This window comes from Felis catus, chromosome B1, assembly GCF_018350175.1.
Source record: "Felis catus isolate Fca126 chromosome B1, F.catus_Fca126_mat1.0, whole genome shotgun sequence".
Classification (NCBI taxonomy): domain Eukaryota; kingdom Metazoa; phylum Chordata; class Mammalia; order Carnivora; family Felidae; genus Felis; species Felis catus.
Window position 1 is genome coordinate 189,657,365 of NC_058371.1, and position 21,701 is coordinate 189,679,065.

Genomic DNA, 21,701 nt, shown 5'->3' on the forward strand with positions numbered 1-21,701 from the left:
CTGAAATCAAGAGTTGGATGCTCACCTGACTGAACCACCCAGGCACCCCGTGGATTTATTTTTTTTCTTTTTTCTTTTGAAAAGAAATAAAAATTCCTTTTGTCTTTGGCCTATTCTACTCTCTCCCACCAACTCTGTTTCTACTAGAATTTCATCATAACAGCAGCCAACTTTGGAAGTTTCTAGTCTTTGTTAGTAGGCTTAGATGTGCCATGTCTTACCAGCTCTTTTGCACAAGAACCTTCCTGTTCACAGAATAACTTATTTGGAAGAGTAAAAAAAGGGCATGTTCCTTGAAATAATTCAAGTTGAGGTCAATCTTGAGTGAACCATTTCCTATCCATGTGGCTTTGGGCAAGCTACTTAGCTTCTCTAATCTCTGCTGACTCATCCTTAAAAGGAAGTTAATACAAAACTTCAAGTGTTGTTGAATGGATGAAATGAAATAATATATGTTAATGTTGTGGATTAAATATTTGCATCCCCTGCAATATTCATATGTTGAAATCCTAATTCCCAGTGTCATGTATTAGGAGGTGGGGCCTTTGGGAGGTAATTAGACCATGAGGGTGGATGAAATGGGATTCACCATGAATTGATGAATTCCATCATGAATTCATGTATCTCATGAACTGGATTCATGCTCTGATGAAAGAGATCCCAGAGAGCTCCCTTGCCTCTTCCACCATGTGAGGACACAGTGAGAAGGAGGCTGTCTATGAAACTGGAAGTGAGCTTTCACAAGACTCCAAATCTGCCAATACCTTGATCTTGTACTTTCTACTCTCCGGAACTGTGAGAAGTATTTGTGTTTTAGGCTACCCAGTCTATAGCACTTTTTGTTATAGGAATCTGAATGGACTAAGACAGGTAAGTAACTGGTACTATAGTTACTTAGTTACTTATAGTACATAGGCAGGACTCAATAAACAGCAGCTTTTGTTTTAAAAAGTGTAAAACACGGCAAGCATTAGGTGCTCAAAAAGAAAGCCAGTAGCACCCACGTCAGACTTCAAGGAAGTTAAAAACATACTTCACTTATAAATTCTTGTCATAGCCAGATGTTTTTTGTGTAATCTGGCAATTTAGTTAAATAAGAAAATATAAATTCATTATTTTAGTCAAGGTTCTCCAGGGAAACAGATTTAATAGGATGTGTGTGTGCGTGTGTGTGTGTGTTTGTGTATTTCCACAAATGCATATATGGAAAGAAACTTATTATAAGGAATTGGGCCATGTGATTATGGAGATGGGCAAGTCCAAAATCTGCAGGATTTGTCCGCAGGCTGGAGACCCAAGGGAAGCCACAGGTAAGTGAGCCTGTTGGGTTAAAACGTGTTCACAGAAACAGACAAATGCATGAGTGTAACAGTTAATTGCAGTCTGAAGGTGGTCTGCTGTAAAACCAGGATGACCCAAAACTTCAGATGAAATCCAAGGGAAGTGGGGATACTGGGGAATTATTTCCCTCTTGCTTAGGGAGGCTGACATTTTTGTTCTTTTCAAGTCCTCAACTTATTGGATGAGGCCCACCCACATTACTAGAGCAATCTGCTTTATTCAAAGTCTGCCAATTTAAATGTTAATCTCATCCAAAACACTGTCACAGGTATGCTCAGAATATATTTGACAGAACATGGGGGCAACCCATGGCCTACACAGGTTGACACAAAATTAACCCTCACATTCATGAATTTGACCACGTTTCAGCCAAATAGCCTTGCTTCTCTATTGGATCTTGTGGATATATTTGAAGATAACATTGGTAAAAGTTTGATTTTTAAAAAGTTAAGATTGGCTCTAAAACAGCCCCTAACTCATTTTAGAATAGATTGGAAGTAGCTAAAAAAATAAAACAAAGAAAATATACAATATAATATGAGAAGAGGAAGAGACATGGAAATACTTAACCAGTTAATACATTAAGTCAAACTTAATTAGCATGTGTTTCCTTTATTCATACCTCAACTTTTACTAGGATTGAAAACCTCTGAAACCTGGGGAAACATTATAGATTAGATAAAGTGACAAGGAAAAAAGAAAATAAACAAGAGAAATAACATGATATTGAGGCAGAAATGAAGAAAATATATGACAAAAAGCAAAGGGCATAAAACAAATAATTAGTGGGAAGCAAGCAAATGATGTAAATGAGTGACATGAGCCAATATAAGGTAATGTGGGGAGTGGGGACTTTGGTCATTTATCTACTTTAATAAAAACTGAGTCTAGTCATGTGTGGCTAGAATATGGTTCTACTGTTGCTAGAATTGTGTGCGCGCGTGTGTGTGTTCCTCTGTGTATATATTGTAAACATTCTGATCATCTGATAAAACAAAAAACAAACCAAAACAATGCATTTATAAGACAAATTATAACCCCTTGGGCAATGAAACCCTGTCTGCACCCCTATGGCAATTCCTTAGAGTAGGCCATAAAGTTATATCTAAACTTTCTGGCAGCTACGGCATACAGGGAATCTTAGGGACAGATTTCAAAATAACTATTAAACAAAACCAGACACGTTGTTAAGGGGAACAATGATTAAGATCAGAAGGAAATTTCATTCCGGGGCCTAGAAAGGACTTTGTGTAATGTAGTGGGCAATGTCACTCACTCATCTTTGCTGTTGATTCAGCAACCAGCCCCTTGATTCAAATGCAACCATGGTTATGTGGGGAGATGGTAGCCGCTGCTAATATTGGAAGAGAAAAAAAAGCCATACAATTCTTAACTCAAGATGGCAGATTCTCAGTTGTCACAAATTTTAAAAAGAGACTCTCTTAATTCCTTCCTTAGATAATCAATTGTTGTTATAGAATAACTTCCTAAAAATCCAAAGAAGTCCAAAGAACTTTGGATACATTTTTTCAGACATATGGAACTGTAAATTTCCTTTTTCATTCATCAGTGAAGGTGCTTTTTACATTTTAAAATGGTGTAAAATGTTGCTCAGAATTTTTTTTTTCAGTTTTCAGTAAGATGCCTGCTTAGGGGCGCCTGGGTGGCTCAGTGGGTTAAGTGTCTGACTTCGCTTCAGGTCATGATCTCATGGTTCGTGAGTTCAAGCCCCGTATCGGGCTCACTGCTGTCAACACAGAACCTGCTCTGGATCCCCTGTCCTTCTCTCTCTGCCTCCTGCCTCAAATAAGTAAATACATTGGCATTAAGAAAAAGATGCCTGCCTAAAATATATAAAAGTCTATAGCAACATGCATCACAAGATACTGTAGATTTAATGAATATTACTAAAACTGACAACATTTCTATTATTTTGCGTCATTCAATTTCACAGACTGGTAGAACTGCAGGGCTTTTGTTCATAATTTCATATTAACTACTTAAATTTTCTTGGCATATACTAAATTTAGATTATATTGTCCCTACATAAATATTTAATTTAGGTGAACTCCTTAATGCTTTAATATTTCTGGTCTACTTGCTCCTAAGTGTTTTTTTCACACATCTTCTAAAGCCTGATAGAAGTTCCCGGGGGGTAATAAACAAGATAAAATGTATTTTAAAGAATTAAAGAATACGTTTTCAAAATGCTTTTGTATGCTTGAAATAAAATTGCCAATTTTTTCCTTGGGGTTCAGTTTAAATAAGACAGGGTTAAATTCTTTCTTTTAAAAGGTTCTTCTATAAACCAAAAATTTAATCATAAATGGATTAAAATAGACTGTTGTATCTGTATCTTCCACTTAAAGTTAAATTCTTAGAGTGCAAGACTAGCTTTTATATATTTTTGAATCCCTAAAACCACTCATAGTGCATAGTAAGAGTAGGCACTTAATGAATATATACTAAGTAATTGATTTGTTTACATATGTGTGTGTATGGATAAGGCGAAAACATTAGTCTTCTTTAAGCTAAAATTGTGCTCAGCCTGTATTTGGTGACTGTATATATGTGTTTATAAGTGTGTATATATGTGTCCTTTTATTCTGGGATTCTTAATATCAGGTTGTTTCTATTGCCGATGGGTATTTTTCTGCTTTAGTTGAAGCATACTGCATTTTAAAAATATCAATTAAGTATACGGTCTGCCTACTTTTTTATCTGTACTTTTTTTTTCCTTTCCTAGATAGTTTTGTTTAAATAAAATGGCCTTCCTATTCTGTTTCCTTGTGAGATTTTTGTCAGAGGGAAAATTAATTGAAATACAAAATGGAAAAGCTTAAGAAAACAAGTAAAGCCACTGTGAGCCCCTCAGATTCTTCTATTTGGACCAAAGTTATTTCTGTTGATGAATACAAGCCACTTCCCGCTGTTGTAGTGATGAGTAGTGGATATCTTAAAGAATTTGTCAACAGCAACGAACTCTTTTTATAAACTGTAAATCCCAGGAAAGAATGAAGCAAATTTCTGCTTTCCTCATTCTCCTTTTCAAGGAATCAAATACGAGAAACAAAGAATTAGTGTATAAGCATAAAAATAAGATTTTTATGTGCTACTTGTACTTGAGTAACTTGAATATTGAATATGCATTTAAAAAGAAGCTTCCGAAACAGATATTAAATATGAATCAGAATAGAAGGCTTTAGATCAAAGACACTGATATCATTAGAAAATAGAGGCCAGGTATTTTACTCCAGTAGATAAAAATGGATAAGGTGGGATTAATTTTGCCTTTGAAGAACTGGCTTAGTTGGACAAAGTCAACAACTGCCAAAAGGTTACATGACAGATATTAAAAGATTCCTCTGTCCCTGTATTTCTCTTTTGTCAACCAGGCAATTATGAAATGATGGTAACCCTCCTTTGGAAGGTTCTTGTGAGAACAAGGGATGCACTCAACACAGCACAGTGTACCCAACACATGGGCAACATCTTCAACAAACTTCACCTAATAAAGGTTGATCATAGGTCTCCAGTTACCTGGACAGTCTTGGTTTATGAAGTGTAATTATTTATAGCATTGATTTATGTTCTCAAAATCATCTTAATATGAATGATAAGTTATATGGCAATTATATTTTTAAAATTTTTTTAATGTTTATTTTTGAGAAAGAGAGAGAGAGACAAAGTACAACGGGGGAGGGACAGAGAGAGATGATGACACAGAATCCAAAGCAAGATCCTGGCTCTGAGCTGCCAGCACAGAGCCCAACGTGGGACTTGAACCCACAAACGGTGAGATCATGACCTGAGCCAAAGTTGGACACTTAACCTACTAAGCCTCCAAGGTGACCCTATGCCAATCTTATTAATAAGATTTGAGTGTGACTACTAGGAAATTTCTGGAGATAGGATATGGCTCTGGCTGTTCTGGATTGTAAGAGGCTTCATTATGGGGCTTCCTGATCAGCAGGAGAAAACTGAAAGGTGGATGAGCAAGGAGAAAGTATGGAAAAGATAGAGAAAGACCCTTTTTTATAGGGGAGAAGCTGAGATCAAAAAGATATATGAATTCACCTATGTTGTGTGTAAGTACAGATATAGGACAATAATTAAATTCTCTTTAGTAAAATTATTATTAAAAGAAAAAAATTATAATAAAATTAATCGGCTTTAGTTATTAAAGTAAATAAAGCTTGTTTTTAAGTTCAAAAATAAACCTTTATTTTGGAAATTTAGAAAATGTGCAAGTAATAAACAAGATGTCTGTTTTTTAACAGTTCTGCCCCAAATGTATCACGTAGAATCATCTTATGGTAAAGATTGCAAGCTTCTGTAAGATCTGGTAGTCTAAATGCTGATAACAGAAGATGATGTCCTCTTCCTCTTAAGAAATACAACAGTACCTTAAGAAGTTTGGGATATGCAAAAATGCACCCAGGACATAGCTTGTGATGCTTTGCATAGAAAGCTGGTAGCAATTTAGGGCAGCCTGGGTGGCTCAGTGGATTAAGCTCCCGATTTCGGCTCTGGTCATAATGCACGGATTGTGGGTTCGAGCCCTGCGACAGGCTCTGTGCTGACAGCTCAGAGCCTGGAGCCTGCTTCAGATTCTGTCTCCCTCTCTCTCTGCCCCTCCCCTTCTTGTGCTCAATCTCTGTCTCTGTCTGTCTGTCTCTCTCTCTCTCTCAGAAATAAACATTAAAAAATTAAAAGAAAAAAGAAAGCTAATAGCAACTTAGATTTGGTTGGAATCTGACAGCTGGAGAGACAGGAGGTGGAGAGAAGAAGAACCCTAGAAACATGGCAGGATGCCCAGTGAGAGGGAAAGAGGCAGCTAGTGGGGAATTCCCCATGGCAGGGACTCTGAAGAAGAGAAATGTTTCATTTTAAAATATAATTGTATGTCTCTATGGTGTATATTTTCCAGTTTATGCCAACATTTTATTAAAAGTCCTCTATTCACAACAGCCTTGTATCAATGAAACTGTGGGAAGTAAGAGATTTAAATGAGATAGGAAGTGATGCCTTACTATTATCTGGCATTGGTGATGGAAGGTGATGGTCCACAGTGAAGAGAAATATGACCTTAGGAACATCTCAGAGTCCCAGGGACATATCCAAAGACCAGGAAAGCCGGCCACACAACAGGTGAATTCAGATTTGGACATGAGCTAGACCCTATTTATCCTAAGTACATAGTTAGAATATATTAATATAGTAATAACTATTAATATCTTATGTCAATATATCCTAAATATATTACTGAAAGATAATTCTCAGGGTTCGAAGTCCAGTTCACTACTAAGTGCCTGGAAGATCTTTGACAAGTTATATAATCTCCAAAACCTGTTTTCCTGTCTATAACACTAAAATGATGAGAGTACCTACTGTTTAGTTTTGCTGGGAAATTAATGGTCAATGATCCACTTTAAGTCACAGCCCTGTGCCTGGCAAGTGGCCAGAACTCTATAGAAACTAGATGATAGTTCTTTTTAGTATTAGCATATCATATCATATTCAGTGTACTTACTGTTTTTATGTTCACTTGATAAGATAACAGAAATATTCTCCTACAGCACTGAATATTCTCTGAATACATAATTTTTGATGAATATCTGTAGGATCATATGCTTCATTTGACTATTTTTCCATTTTTGGCCATTTATGTTGCTTAAAAATTTAACTCTTGTAAAAGACAATGGCAAGCCTCTATATTTAAAACTTGATAGGCTTTTTTTTTTGACGATTTAGTCAGAAAAAAAATCCACTGAATGACACTTAAGCATGCTGAAGTATATACAAGCACGTTAGGGTTCTCCATACATAGACAAGTTATTTTGCACAGAAAGAATACCAAACTACGCCATTTCATTTATGACATTTCAATTTGCAAGTAAAGTACCATTTCAAAGTGGCTTACATAAGGAAAAAAATTAGAAATCTCAAAGGTAGGGCAGTCTCTAAAACTGCCTGACAAGAAGGATCAAAATCATTAAGGAACCATTTTCTTTCCATCTGTTAAGTTTCTTGGTGTTGGTATCATAGTCATGCAGGTGGCGGTGTCCATAACATCTTCAAGTATTTCATCTTGACAGAGTAAGGCTCACTGACTCCTTCATACCAACAAGGAAACCTTCACAGGAGCCTTTACAGACTTCACAAGTCATTGACCACATGCTTATTCCCCACCAACCTCTATAAGGGAAGTTGAATTATCATAATTGGCTTGACTAGTCACTAAGGATGGAGGAGGTGTAGGGGAATCAAGAATTATAATGATGATTTCCACTGTCAGTGTTTGAGAGTGCCACTTTAATTTCATCCTCACCAATACAAGCCATTATTGTAAACTTCCATTTCTATTTGTATCACATCAGAAAAGATGGTTGGGTACAATATACACCATAGTTCTGCAGAAATACAGCTGACTGGCTATCGGACTGAATGAAGGAATGAATTGATTGACTGGACTTACCAGGTCTTTAGTTCAATTGGGCTGTATTCTACCTGGTCAAACACTACTAGCTTGAGAGAGGAGATGGGCTTTCTTAAATACAAAGGGGATATTATATGCAATGAAAGCATCTTGAGCAATATTACCCAATAGCTAAATCATTATTTGGGGGAAATCTATGAACTGAGTGTAAATTAAAACGTGAAAATGAGTGTAGAGAGAAGTGAAATTTAAGCTCTCAATGGGATAATCCTTCAGCTGAAATGGCCTCACACTGTTTTTCTTGGATTATTTTGAGGCCTATTGTATTATCTGAAGGAAGCCTATTGAACAGTGATTGACTGGTGCTGACCTGGTGCTACACTCATTTTGCACAAAAGCTTCTCTGCCATAATGCTTAGTGAGGTTACACATTGAAGCCAACTGCTATCCTGAAACAAAATGAAACCACTCATCCACTCCTCAAAGGTTTTAGTATGACACATTCTATTATGTTATAATTTTGAAAAGAGTCATTTCTCCTGATGGCTAATTATTAACTCTCAAATGGATGCTGGACAAATTGCAATCAAATATCTTTACTTTATTGAATACATATGTTGCTAGGAAATATAATTCCACTTTAAAGGGGTTTCACAGATTTCCTGACACCCCGATCTCTTTGTTCTGGTCTTGGTGTCTGCTCTTGCTGCCCCCTGGCAAATTGAAAAACCATCTTATTGAGCTTCATGCTTTCAAATTCCTTGATGTGCATCACTGCACTGAATAAACACTCAGGTGATTTCCAAGCTTTTGTTGTTGTTGTTTGCTTTTTTACTTTTACCTAAATGTCGTGGAGATGCTATGCCCAGCAAGAATGTTTGAACAAGTGCACTCAAACGTAACATGTGAAAGGTTTTAGCTGCATACTCACATGTCTGTCCCAAATTCTAATTTGACTACTGTTCACATACAGCCCTGAAAAATTTGAGTTTGAATCTGTGTAGAGAATGGTTAGCATCTTTGAGTCTAAATACATATATAAATGTGCTAAAAGTTGTAGAATGTCTTCACTAAATCTATCTCTCCAGTGAGTTTGGTTACATGGATCTTCTTTCTGCTTCCTTAACCCTCTGCACTTTCTTATCTGTAGCATCTATCACATTGAATTGCTCATGTGTATATTACACATTAAATCATCAGCTCCTTAATAGCAGGCCAGTATGTTTCTGTATTTCCCTCACATCAGTTCCCTGGATCTAAATACTCAATAGTAAATATTAAAAATTGAGTGGATTAAGGACAGAGGGACACACACACACACACACACACACACACACACACCTGCTTGATATTTACCTTCACAGTAAATTATTTTTATCATTTGGTAGAAAAATATATGAAATATATGTCTTATACCTTCTATTACTAGATTCTTGAACTTAAAACACAAAATGGTTGAAACAACTATAAAAAGAACAAAGGAAAAACAGTTAAAGCCTTTCTGAACAGTACTGGGGAAAAGAGACTGAGCCCAGTAGTTAAAGAGGACAAAGCACACATTTTACTCCATACACATACCAGTGTCCCAAGTCCCTTAAATCCCTATAAGTCACATCATGAAAATCATGAGCCTGGTTGATAAAGATTGTAGGATTTTGTTTTCTAGAAATCATTAAATGTTTAATGATTTCATTAACTGGACATCAACTAGTCCTGCTTTTTATTTTACAAATGAGGAAGCAGAATTCCAGAGATAGGATATAATTTTTGCAGAAATTAGCTCCTGGACACACAGAGAGGAATTCAGACACTGAGTGGCCAAATCTATACAGAATACCTGATGACTGGAGAGATAAGAAATGAGCTCTACAAAATAGGGTAAACAAATATTGTTCTTCCAGATCACTGAGAAAGTTTTTTTAAAGGAAGGGATGCTTCTGAATTTTATTTTCTTAGAGTACTGGTTTTCAGAGAGGTGCAATTTTGTCCCTTAGGGTACATATAGCTAGCTATCTGTAGACATGTTTGATTCATCATTGAGTGTATGTGTGGGAGGTGCCACTGGCATCTAGTTGTAGAGGCTGGGGAAGCTTCTGAACATCTTAAAATGCCCCAAATATCAATAGCCACAAGGTTAAGAGACCCTACCATAGAGCATTACCCAGGTAACAAAGACGAGGCTGCACTAGACACCAATAGAAAGTGTCTTCGCTGTCATTCTCTAGAGTACATAAAATTGCACATCCATACACAAGTATAAGCATATAGTCATCCATGGCATAACAGGACTGCCTCCAGAGGAAATGGCTCAGTATATGTGGATGGAAAGACTTCCCAGTCATGCCAACGTGGGAACTGTTCTGAGCATCTATGGATGCTCTACCTACTGAGGAGAGCTTAGATCTGAAATGGCAGTCAGAATAAGAACCAAGAAGTCAACCAGCAATCAAGAGTGCATCTTTGGTTCCCTCAGCAAGAAATGCTATGCTCCCTCATCTTGCCCTGGCTCCTTCTTTCTTGACATAAAGATGTCAACTCACATTTCTTTGCCATCCTTTCCTGACTACCCAATTGGATTTGCCCTTGTCATCTTCCGTCACTTTCTATCATCCCACTGTTTCCACTACCTGAACTAATCCCTTTGGCTTATTTAATTGTTAAATGTCTTTCCCCTACCAATTCAACTGAGAGTCAAAGTTTTGGAAAAGGAGAGCTCTTCACCACCTGTCTCACCATTATACCTTCAATGCTTATAACAGGTGCTCACTGAATATTCCATTTATCCAATTTATTCAACAAATAGTTATCATGTGCTATTACATGCCAACTACTCTTCTAGCCACGAAGCAAATATACCAGTATTCTTGTCTTCATAAAGCTTGTGAAAAAGTGAATAAATAATTTAATGCATAAATTTACTTAACTTAGGTAGAAATGGCAAAGAAGCAAAGAAGACTCCCAGCATGATGAGATAAGGAAGGAAGTAAAGACAAGAAGTAAATTAATATGTTTGTGACTTAGAATATAAATTCTGGAGATTACCAGAAAATCACTTTTACAATGACCCAGGGACCATTAGATGGACTAAGTCTTAGAGGAAATGCCTATCCTGTTGATAGAAATAGTTATGTCCATTGATATTAACTGATAGAGTTAATTAGTTACAGTATTGCAATTAAGCAATAATATGTTTTACATTTAAGCTTATACTTAAGAATAATAGTTCTTTGGGGCGCCTGGGTGGCTCAGTCGGTTAAGCGTCTGACTTCGGCTCAGGTCACGATCTCGTGGTCCATGAGTTCGAGCCCCACGTCGGGCTCCGTGCTGACGGCTCAGAGCCTGGAGCCTGTTTCAGATTCTGTGTCTCCCTCTCTCTCTCTGACCTTCCCCCATTCATGCTCTGTCTCTCTCTGTCTCAAAAATAAATAAACGTTAAAAAAATTTTTTTTAAAAAGAATAATAGTTCTTTAGAGGTCCCGTATGATTGCCTTAATAATTGTGTGAATTTGGGTAAATAGCCTATTCACATATGTAAGAGGAAACTGAGGCTAAAATGGATTAAATAATGCATCCAATGTCACAGGACTACAAAAATACAAAACATACCCTGTACGTAATACACTGTTTGTTGGTTTGCTTTTTTGTGTGATCTGAATGCTTTTTTGCATTACTCACTTAGTGAAGCTTTTGGGGGAAGAAGGAAGCTTGGTTAGGGGAAAAGGATAATATGTGAATTTATAAAAACAAGTAACTATAAAGTTAGGGAAGGTAGAGTAAATTATAAGTATATTCAAAGTAGAGTAAATGTGAATATATTCTCTAGGTAATGCATATGCCTAGGAGAAATTCTTCCTAAGGAGGGAGATTTTTCTTTGTGATTCTCATTTTTAATTTATTCATATTATCTCTGACCTAAGAAATATTTTAATTTCTTTACCTTATATAATGACAGAATTTGAAAGAACTTTGGTAATCCTAGAACTTTATTTACTACTTATTCTTCTCTTTCTGAAGACAAGACATCATATATATATATATATATATATATATATATATACATGCATATATATATATATGCACACAACAGAGTGAATGAAACCAAGTAACATAAAAAAAGAAATCAGGAGTATGAAAAGGAAGAAAATATATTTTAAATTAACATCATTTTCATCATTGGGAATAAATATCCCAGTGCACCGCAAGAACCAAAACAATTTATGGAGTTTCCCTCATTTAAAGGATTGAAGCATTTCAAGTTGCCCCATAGAAGACGTGATATTTTCCTGACAATGGATTTTAAAAGGATTTTGCATAGAAGAGAAAAATCACTTAGTTAATATTATAATGTCATACTTTTTTTTTTTTAGACCAAGAGTTTAGGTACATGCAGGAATGCTAGTTTTCATTTATTCATTGGGTGATTCAAATAACTTGATTGATTTTGCACATGTTCTGGGAATGTAGAAACAAACCATGACCCTGTGTCGGCATGGGTCATGAAGACTACTCCATGAGAAGGGTGGAAAGGACTTTTAAACTAATAGTTATAAGCTATGAAACAGAAATATGTAAGCAGTTCTGGAAACGTGGAGGTGACAGCATCCAATTTTGCTCACTGGGGAGTCCAGAGAAAGTTCATGGAAAGAGGTAAATTTTGAATTGCTTCTTGAAGTGGGAATTTCCCAAGTTGATAAAGGAAAATGAAGAGTATTTTAAGAAGAGTAAAGAGAATAAAATGTCAACTTACATGAGGACTTTGAAGAAAGCTAAGTCCAAAACAAAGGAACATCTAAGACAGTAGGGAAGGGTGACTCTGAAAAGTACATAAGATTTTATATGCTAGACAAAGGAGTTAGCTTTTAGGCTTTGGAAATGAAGTGCCATTAAAGGATGTAAGCACATGGGAAATAAGATCACATTTGTGTTTTGGACTATCATTCAGCTCTCCACATTTTTTAATATGTGTAAGGTTTTCTTATGTTTTTAAAGAATAAAACAAAAGCAAATCATTCACTCAAGTTTTTGAACATCTATATATTAACCATGTTCTCCAGAAAGAACAGAATCATTAGAATACATACAGATTCACAGAAAGAGATTTATTATGAAGGGTTGTCTTACTTGATTCTGGAGGCTGAGAAGTTCCATGATGTGCTGTCTACAAGCTGGAGATTCAGGAAAGCCAGCAGTGCAGCTCCATTCACAACTCAAGGTGAACTTGGGCCTGAGGTGAGGCATCCAGGTCTTAACTATATTTTGAAGGAAAAAGATCAGGAGGATGTGCTGTGAGATTACATATGGGATGTGCTGGAAACGAAATAAATGTGACACCAATGTTTTACACCTGGAACTCTCTGTAAATGAGACAGAGGAGGCATTGGAAGGAGGGGCAGTTCAAGAGAGAAGATCTTTTGGGACAGGTTAATTTAAAGATGATCTATTGGAGGCCAAATGTGCACCTTCTGAAATACCCTCAACTACCTTCTTCCTACTTCCTTATTCTTGGCTGTCTCCTGCCTGTTTTGGAACATATTTCCACCTTTGGACATAGATGATGCAGCATGTTATATTCAACTACTTGGACGGTAGCAACCTGAGAGATGATCAAGGAGCTGAAAGTTAGAGTTACCTCTCCATGGGAGGCAGCCAGCAGGTATATCTTTCCCTTGGACTACTCCATGGTGTATTTCTTTCTTGCAACCCTCCCTTGATGTGGAGCTAAAAAGCCTCCTGCAGTTTTCTATGTCTCTCTGTAGTTATTGTTTTGAGGTAGCCAGTGAAAATATGCTTCACTTCATGGTCTTACCTCACTCTGTCACTATCACTGTCAGGGATGGCGGGAGAGGGGGGAAAGGCAGGTGGCTTGCACTGTAATCCTTTCACAGGATCTCTTTCCACATGACCTAGATTAGAACAGTGGCCAATAGAACTTCTAAGGGGAGTTGCCAAGTAGGAAGTTAGATCACAGACTGAAGTATCAGGGTGGTGGTGTTGGAAGGACCAAACTAGGAACATACATCATACATTTTGGAGTCTTCAGGGCATGGATGATATTTAAAGCCATGGGACTGGGTGGTCTACACAAAAGAATGATTGTAGGGGTGCCTGGATGGCTCAGTCGGTTAAGCATCCAACTTTGGCTCAGGTCATGATCTCACCATCTGTGAGTTCCAGCCCTGCATCAGGATCTGAGCTGACAGCTCAGAGCCTGGAGCTTGCTTCAGATTCTGTGTCGCCGTCTCTCTCTCTCTGCCTCTCCCCCACTTGCACTTTGTCTTTCTGTCTTTTAATGTTTAATAAACATTAAAAAAATGTAAAGAATGATTGTAGTTAGGAGAAGAGGTCCAGAGACTAAGCCTTGGGCATGCCCACTCTTAAGGGTCTGGGGGAGGAGGGGGACCCAGCAAAGGACTCTGAAAAGCAACAACCAATAAGGGATAAAGAGGCAATGAGGGTGTGTTGTTGTGGGTGTCAGGTGAAGAGTGATTAGTCAAGGAGGAAAAAGTGAAGTGTCAAATGATGTGGATATTGATGTGAAATTTCCCAATTTTGTAATGTGAACAAGAAACTCAAAGTCTTTAAAAACACCCTGGAAAGCAACAGAAAACTTGTAAGGGCTATTTTGTCCTCACACTGCTATGTTGCAAAATGTAGTCTGGTGGAAAGACTTGTCCTGACTGTGATAAGCAGGCTTCCTTTTGTTCTTTCTCTCTGCTAAGATCATGTCTTAGTATCCTCTCAAATGTATTTCCCAGTTATAACACTTCCCCTGAGTTTAAACTTATTAATGATACCTAATACATATGCAACATTGATTATGTGTCAGATATTGTTTTTATCTCTATCTAATCTATATCCATCTATCTTTCTATCTATATCTAATCCATATCTATCTATCATCTATCTATCTGTCTGTCATCTATGTATCTATCATCTATCTATCATTTATACACACATATGATCTTTGCAAGAGATTTATGCTGAATAACTTGTATTATTATCTTCAGCAAAAGACAAGATAACTGAATTATTTAGAGGCTAAATAAATTGCCAAACATCATGCAGTGTGCATAAGGCAGAACAAGGATTTGAACCCAAGATATCTAGCTCCATGGTTCATCTTCACAAGCATCATACAGCATTGCCTCAGGAGTTGTGGGTTGGATGTCTGGATATATGGCTGGCTAGGAGCATTGCATTAGTCATTATCATCCCATCTCTCTCTAGACCCTCACTTTTCCTGTATTGATTCAGACATCTGGTGATCCACATAGTTCAAGTACCTGAGGACAAGAGTATTGGATTACACTGGGGATGTGTAGTTTGAAAACACCTTTCAGGGAATTCTAACTCACCTTGCCCTACTCTCAGGGAAAATCACTGCATTAGAAGGCTTCTGTGGATATCTCTCACAGGGATGGTAAAGTCATTAAGTTGAAATTTACAGGGATTAAGTGTCACCAGTGTGCTAGATACATATCACAAACTTGAAAATGCTCAACTTGTGGGTGGCTCCATTATTATTTGAAGGTTTGCATTGCCAACACACTTTCCTAAAATATCTAATTTTCTTTTCTTTTTTTACTGAAGTATAGTTGACATATGTTATATTAATTTCAAGTGTACAACATAAAGATTTGACAATTATATACATTGCAAAATTCTCACTACAGTAAGTGTATTCACCATCTATCATCATTCAATGTTGTTACAATATTATTGGCTATATTCCCTATGCTGTACTTTTCCTCTCTGTGACTTATTTATTTCATAACTGGAAGTTTGTAGCATTAATTCCCTTTATCTATTTTTCCTCTTTCCCCCAATCTTCTCCCCTCTGGAAACTACCAGTTTGTTCTCTGTATTTATCATTCTGTCTCTACTTTTTGTTTGTTTGCTTGTTTGTTTGTTTTGTCTTTTATATTCTACATGTAAGTGAAGTCATATAGTATTTGTCATTTTCTGTCTGACTAATTTCACTTAGCATACTACTCTTTAGGTCCATCCATGTTGTCACAAATGGCAAAATCTCATTCTTTTTTATGGCTGAGTAATAGTCCAAGATACATAATAACTAAAATATCAAAGATTAAAGAAAATCTTAAAAGTAGTGAGAGAGAAACAACTAATTATGTATAAGGGAAACTCCTTAAGGCCCTCATTAGATTTTTTTATTAAATACCTGATTTTCAATGTTAAGTTTTGCTCTGCTGGCTAGGTCAAACTCTGTGACCTTCAGAAATCGCTCCCATCTTTGGCTAAAAAAAAAAAAATAAATAAAACATCATGATAGTATGTAGCTGTTGCTTTTTTTTCAACTTCTTCACCTTCCCCTAAGGAGAGAACCTTATGCTTACCTTACTTTCACTTCTAGAATTAAGGAAGAACTAGACTAAAATCTCTACCTTACGATCAACTTGTTCATAACACTTCCTTAGGTAGTTTTCTAACGATGACAGACACAGACACGCCAAATACAAACTCTGGAATCTGAATCAAATTGCTTTTTCTCCCGTTACTCATGTCCGTTTTCTCCTGATGTATCCCCTGAGATGAGCTGTTTCTATCACCCTTTCCTCAAAATGACACCTTTGTGCTTAAAGCAGTGTGGAATTAATTGTAGAAGAGCAATCACCCAGAATAATTACCAGCACATGAAAATCTAAACTTCGGCTTATTGAAAATAAATTGGTGGTCTTAGTGTATACACTATTCATCTCTGCCATGGACCCTGATGTGTGTTTCGTTTTCCATTCTCACCAGAAATTCTAATGTTGAATGGACCTAGAGGCCTAAGGCATGCCAAAGAGCAATGATCTCTGGGTAAACGTTCAGCCAATCTTAGGCTTCAGCAGTCTGGATGGTATCTTCTGTGCCAGAGATTATTTCCTCCCCTACTCTCTGAGCCTGTCAATCTATTATTTATTTAACATTTCAAGTAAAACATATACATTGTGAGTGAAATATAAAATAGCTTAGCTGACTTTGCCTTCTATATTTATAATAATAGAAACACCAAAGAAAACAGCAGCATTATGCATTCTTTTATGGATAAGAAATAAAAACACAACAGAATCAGAAGTAAAGCAGAGATTCCAAATTGACTGAGTGATCTGAATCTTAAGTGGTTGAGTCCCATTTTTTTCTTTGCCTTGTCTCCTATAGAGCTGCAGAGGGAAGGGCTGGGGGTGCTGTCCAACAAGAACCTGTTTGGATAATAATGGTGACAAATACAGCATGAATGCAGGATGATAATGTTATTAGAAAGGAAAGAACCCTAACTGGTTATTTCATGTTCTGCCACTAGCAATCCAGTGGGAGGGGATGAAATCTGTTATCGTTGACTTGATATGGAGCCTTTTTCCTTAATGGTGCAACACAGGTCAGCATAGTGACTACTAATATTTCCTGCATGTCCTATTATGTTCTGAAAGTTGCCTCATTAAATTTATATCAAATAAGGAATGGGAATGAAGTTAGAAAACTAGTGTCTTGACTATGAAATTACAATATCTCACTTTTATAACTTTGGCCTTGTAATCACTGAAAAGCAATTCTTTCCCCAGAGATGAGATTTTTTCATCAATCATATCCTGGAGGGAACAGTACACTAGAAACCTTGTGCATAAATATGAGTAAGAATCGTCCATGGAAAATTCTCCAAAGCAGAGCTGCTGACACCCTTCAAAGACATGATCCTTTCTACACATGACCACCAGGCTTTTAAGACTGTCTTCCAACTGGTCTCCCTGCCTCCTGTCTGTCCTTATCCAGAATAATCTACTTTGCATGCAGCTATGACTCTGTCACCTGCTAGTTTTTACTCAATATTCGGATCTGTGAAAGTGGGGGCAATATTTGCACCTATCTTACTTATAGATTTTGTCTGTGGTACACTTAGCATACTTGATAACTAGAGTGAATCATTTTGTGGCAATATTATTACAAAATTATTTTCATTAATAACCATAATATAAAAGAAATAATAATGGCTAGAAAAGGAACACAGTGATAATTTTTTTCATTGAACTTTATATAGTTGTGCCAGTGAATTAAATACCAAAAAATGAAATAAACAGCACAATACAAAAAAGTAGTGGCTTTGTAATTTTAATTATATAATATTTTATAAATATATATTTCTGACAAAATTGAAACAATTTTTGATAAAAGAGAAATAATTTTTAGTGAACAGCTGAATAACAGGATCAAGAAATTTTAGTTCTAAGACTGTTATTCAAATAAGGAAAATATTTTATGTGTGAACTAAAACTTGCACCTACTAGGCAAAAAAGTGCATTTTGCATTGTCTGATTATTTTCAATTTACAATTATATTAAATCTAAAGTGATCACATAAAATGCTATAACAAGCCAGTTAAAATAACAGTAATCAGCAATTATAGGCTTTAAATTATGATTTTTAGGAAAGAATATTTTATCACTGACTTTACAATGATATTCAACTCATGGTGAAAATCATAACCTGTTCTATAATTGTTTTAAATACCCCATAGACAATGCATCTCTTTATTGCCTATCAAGAGGCAGACTAGCCCCAGTGCCTTTCTTATTGTATACTGTCACTGGGGATTACGGAAGGGTTAAAATGAATTAACATCTACAGTACTTAGAAGAGGGGCTGGCTTATGGTAAATGTCCAATGTATATTATTAAAATTAAATAACTATGATGTCTCCCTGTGTTATCTTTACCATATAAAGACAAAGTCTAATCTTAGTAGCATATTTATGACCATCCATGGACTGCTCACACAGCTTTTTCTTTCACTTAAAAGAGTAAAATAAAAACTTTAGTAGCACAGACATTTTATTCTTCATTCTTCATTCATTGTCAGATTACCTGCTAATTTCTTGATGGTAAACCCTGTCCCTCTCTTACTCTGGAAATCTCATTCTTCAAGGCATAGCTTAATAGTTGGTTCCTCTGATATTTCCTCCCCTTTAGCAGCTAACTCTATCTGTCAGGAAGAACATTCACCATGCATCTATCTGTCCACTTGTCATCCATCCATCCATCCATCCATCCACCCATCCATCTGTCCATCCATTTGTTTCTTTAACATCTATTATCAGAATGTGTGCTATGTTCACAACAATCTTCCAGAATTTAAGAGTGAATAAGAACACAATTGCTGTCTTACATCATTTTAAAGTCTGTTGGGGAAAAGAGAGAAGTGGCAATTGTAATTCACTATTTTTAGTGCTATGCGTAGATTGTAAGAATGGAGTGCTATCAGAGCACTTTTGGTGGAGGGGGGCAATTTAAATAGTATTGGGATGCCAAACAATGTTTCCTGGAGGATATCAGAGGCATTCAAATGGAACTTTAGAATAAGAATGGTCTAATAGAAAAGGGTGCAAAATGAGAGGCGTAGAGAGAATGTCTCAGCACAAAAAATAGCATGAATATGGCTTTTCCCTTGAAGGGAAAAAAATACAAAGGAAATTAAAATCAGTTCCACATTTTTGTAGGATAGAAAGATTGAGACTGCTGAAGAAACTCTGGAGAGGCAATGTAGAGCCATATCATTCAAAACCTAGTCAAATCTCTGCTCAGGGGGTTGGAGATAGGCTAAGAGTGATGAGGAGACACTGGAAAGTTTTGAAGCAGAGAAGCTATTTAAGATTTTAAGTATACTCTGTGAATAATATAGATTATAGACTAGAGAGGGAAAATATTTAGAGGAAAAAACCTCTTTTGGTTGTTGTAGGGATATGATCATGACATGATGGTGGCTACCCTAAACTAGGGAAATGAGGATGGATTGTCAAGATTTAAGAAGTACATTTGGCCAGATCTGGTAACTGGATATTGGCAGCTAGAGACAGGAAAACATCAAAAATGGCTCCTGAGTTGGTCTCCAAGTTAGATGATAACATCATCACTAAGAGGGATGAAACCAGGAAGGATGGCAGCACTCAACAAAACTGGGCATGCTTCTGGAGAGCATATTGCTGGAGACCCTACATCATCTATGGAAGGATGATGGACTCCAAGAAAACGTCATTTTGAATTCATCTGTTAAGAGACAACGGTGGAAACGAGCACTCAGAGAGCATGTGAAGGTGAAGAGAGAAGCTGGATGGAAATACACCAAAAGTTTATAGCAAAAGTTCCAGGAAAGACAAAAGAGCAGGAGCCAGCAAAGGAAACTGATTGAGAAGGAATGGGCAAAGAGGTACAAGGAAACCTAAAGAAGAATGATGTCGGGGAAGGCTTTTGACATATAATATTTATTATAGTTCTGTATGAATTTACTTGTCTCCTCCACTAGAACTCAATTTCTTGAGTACAGGACCATGCCTTTGTAGGTTTTGATTCTAGCACAGTATCCAGCACTCAGTAGATGCTCAGTACATGTATGTTGAATGGGGAAAAAACACAGCATTTAACCATAGAGGTGATTTTCTTACTCTGTTATTTTTTTGAAGGAACAAGGAATTGAAAAAATTCAAGCCTGGTGAATTCAGATATAGCCAGTGATGTCTGGTGAGGGGAGTATATGTGTCATAGTCATTGCAATAGATTGCGTTCATGTAGGTGATCTAAACCTAAGTAACCCTGAGCTTGGGTTAAGAGCTCTTAAATAGGTGGCAAGTTTCAAAGTGCAGAAGAAAAGCAGTCCATGGAAGAAATAGTGGCAGTCACAATGAGCCAGTGTAGATTCCAAGACATTCTGATCAAATTAAAGAAAACATGTCAAATAAGTTGGAAACCACAGGCCATAGGGAAAATGTCGTAATAACAATCTTGCCAGAAAGAGGCTGTCCAATCAGTTTAGGCAGGAGATATGTGCCAGGATAGAATGATTTATGTGGAAAATTTGAAAACCTGATCCACACCCTATTGAAATTAGTGAATCATGGGAATAACACGGGGTTATTATGTCCAAAGTCAAAGGGCTCGATTTACTATTCTCAATAGAATACCAAGCAGGTAGTGAAGGAGATGAGAATATTCCTCCCAGAAAAAGCGACATAAAGGCCAAAATTTCTCATAAAAATGGAATGTGCTTGGAAATTAGTAAACTTGATACTTAGTTTATAGGCAGTTGTGTGTAATGGAAAGAGGGCATATTTTGGAGTCCTACTAACCTGGGTTCAAATCCCATTCTAGTCAGATACAAATGGTATGACCTTAAGTAAGTTATTTAATCTCTTAAAGTCTCAGTTTTCTCATTTATAAAATTAGCATAATATTTCCTAACCTTTCGGGTAGTTCTAAGGATTAAGTGCATTGGTAGTGCCAGGATATTAGGTGCTCAATAAAACCTGGTGTTTTTGGTTCATGACCATAGCTCTACAAAAGGTAGCCTCAGAGCCTCAGTAGCCTTAGAGGAATGTGGAGATAAAAGTACTAGTTTGCTGTTTATTCTAGTCATTATGTATTTTAAAAATGTGTATTTTCCCAAGTTATTAAAAAAAGCAAACAAACTTTATTTAACACTGTAATTTTATTCTATGGCATAAAGGAAGGTTAAGGCAGTTGTTATAATCAACACATAGGATTCTGCGACTTTGTACTGTTCGTCCTTAACACACACACCTGTGTGTGTGCACTTGCGCGCACACACACACACACACACACACACACAAACAACAAGGACAACAACAGAAACATATATATATATATGTATATATATATATATATACATATATATATATATATATACACACACACACATATATGACCGAAATAAACATTAACTTGTAACAGGTGCCCTAAACAAAGGCTTTTCCTGGAAATGTAGGCAAAATGAAAAGATATGATTTGATGTTCCTCAGACAACATGAGGGAGACTCAGCAGTTACGAGAAAGTCATAGGAAACTGAAGAAAATGTTGCCAGTTCTTTTCACCATTCCCACAGAAAGTAAGAGAACCCAGGAGTCTCCAAGGC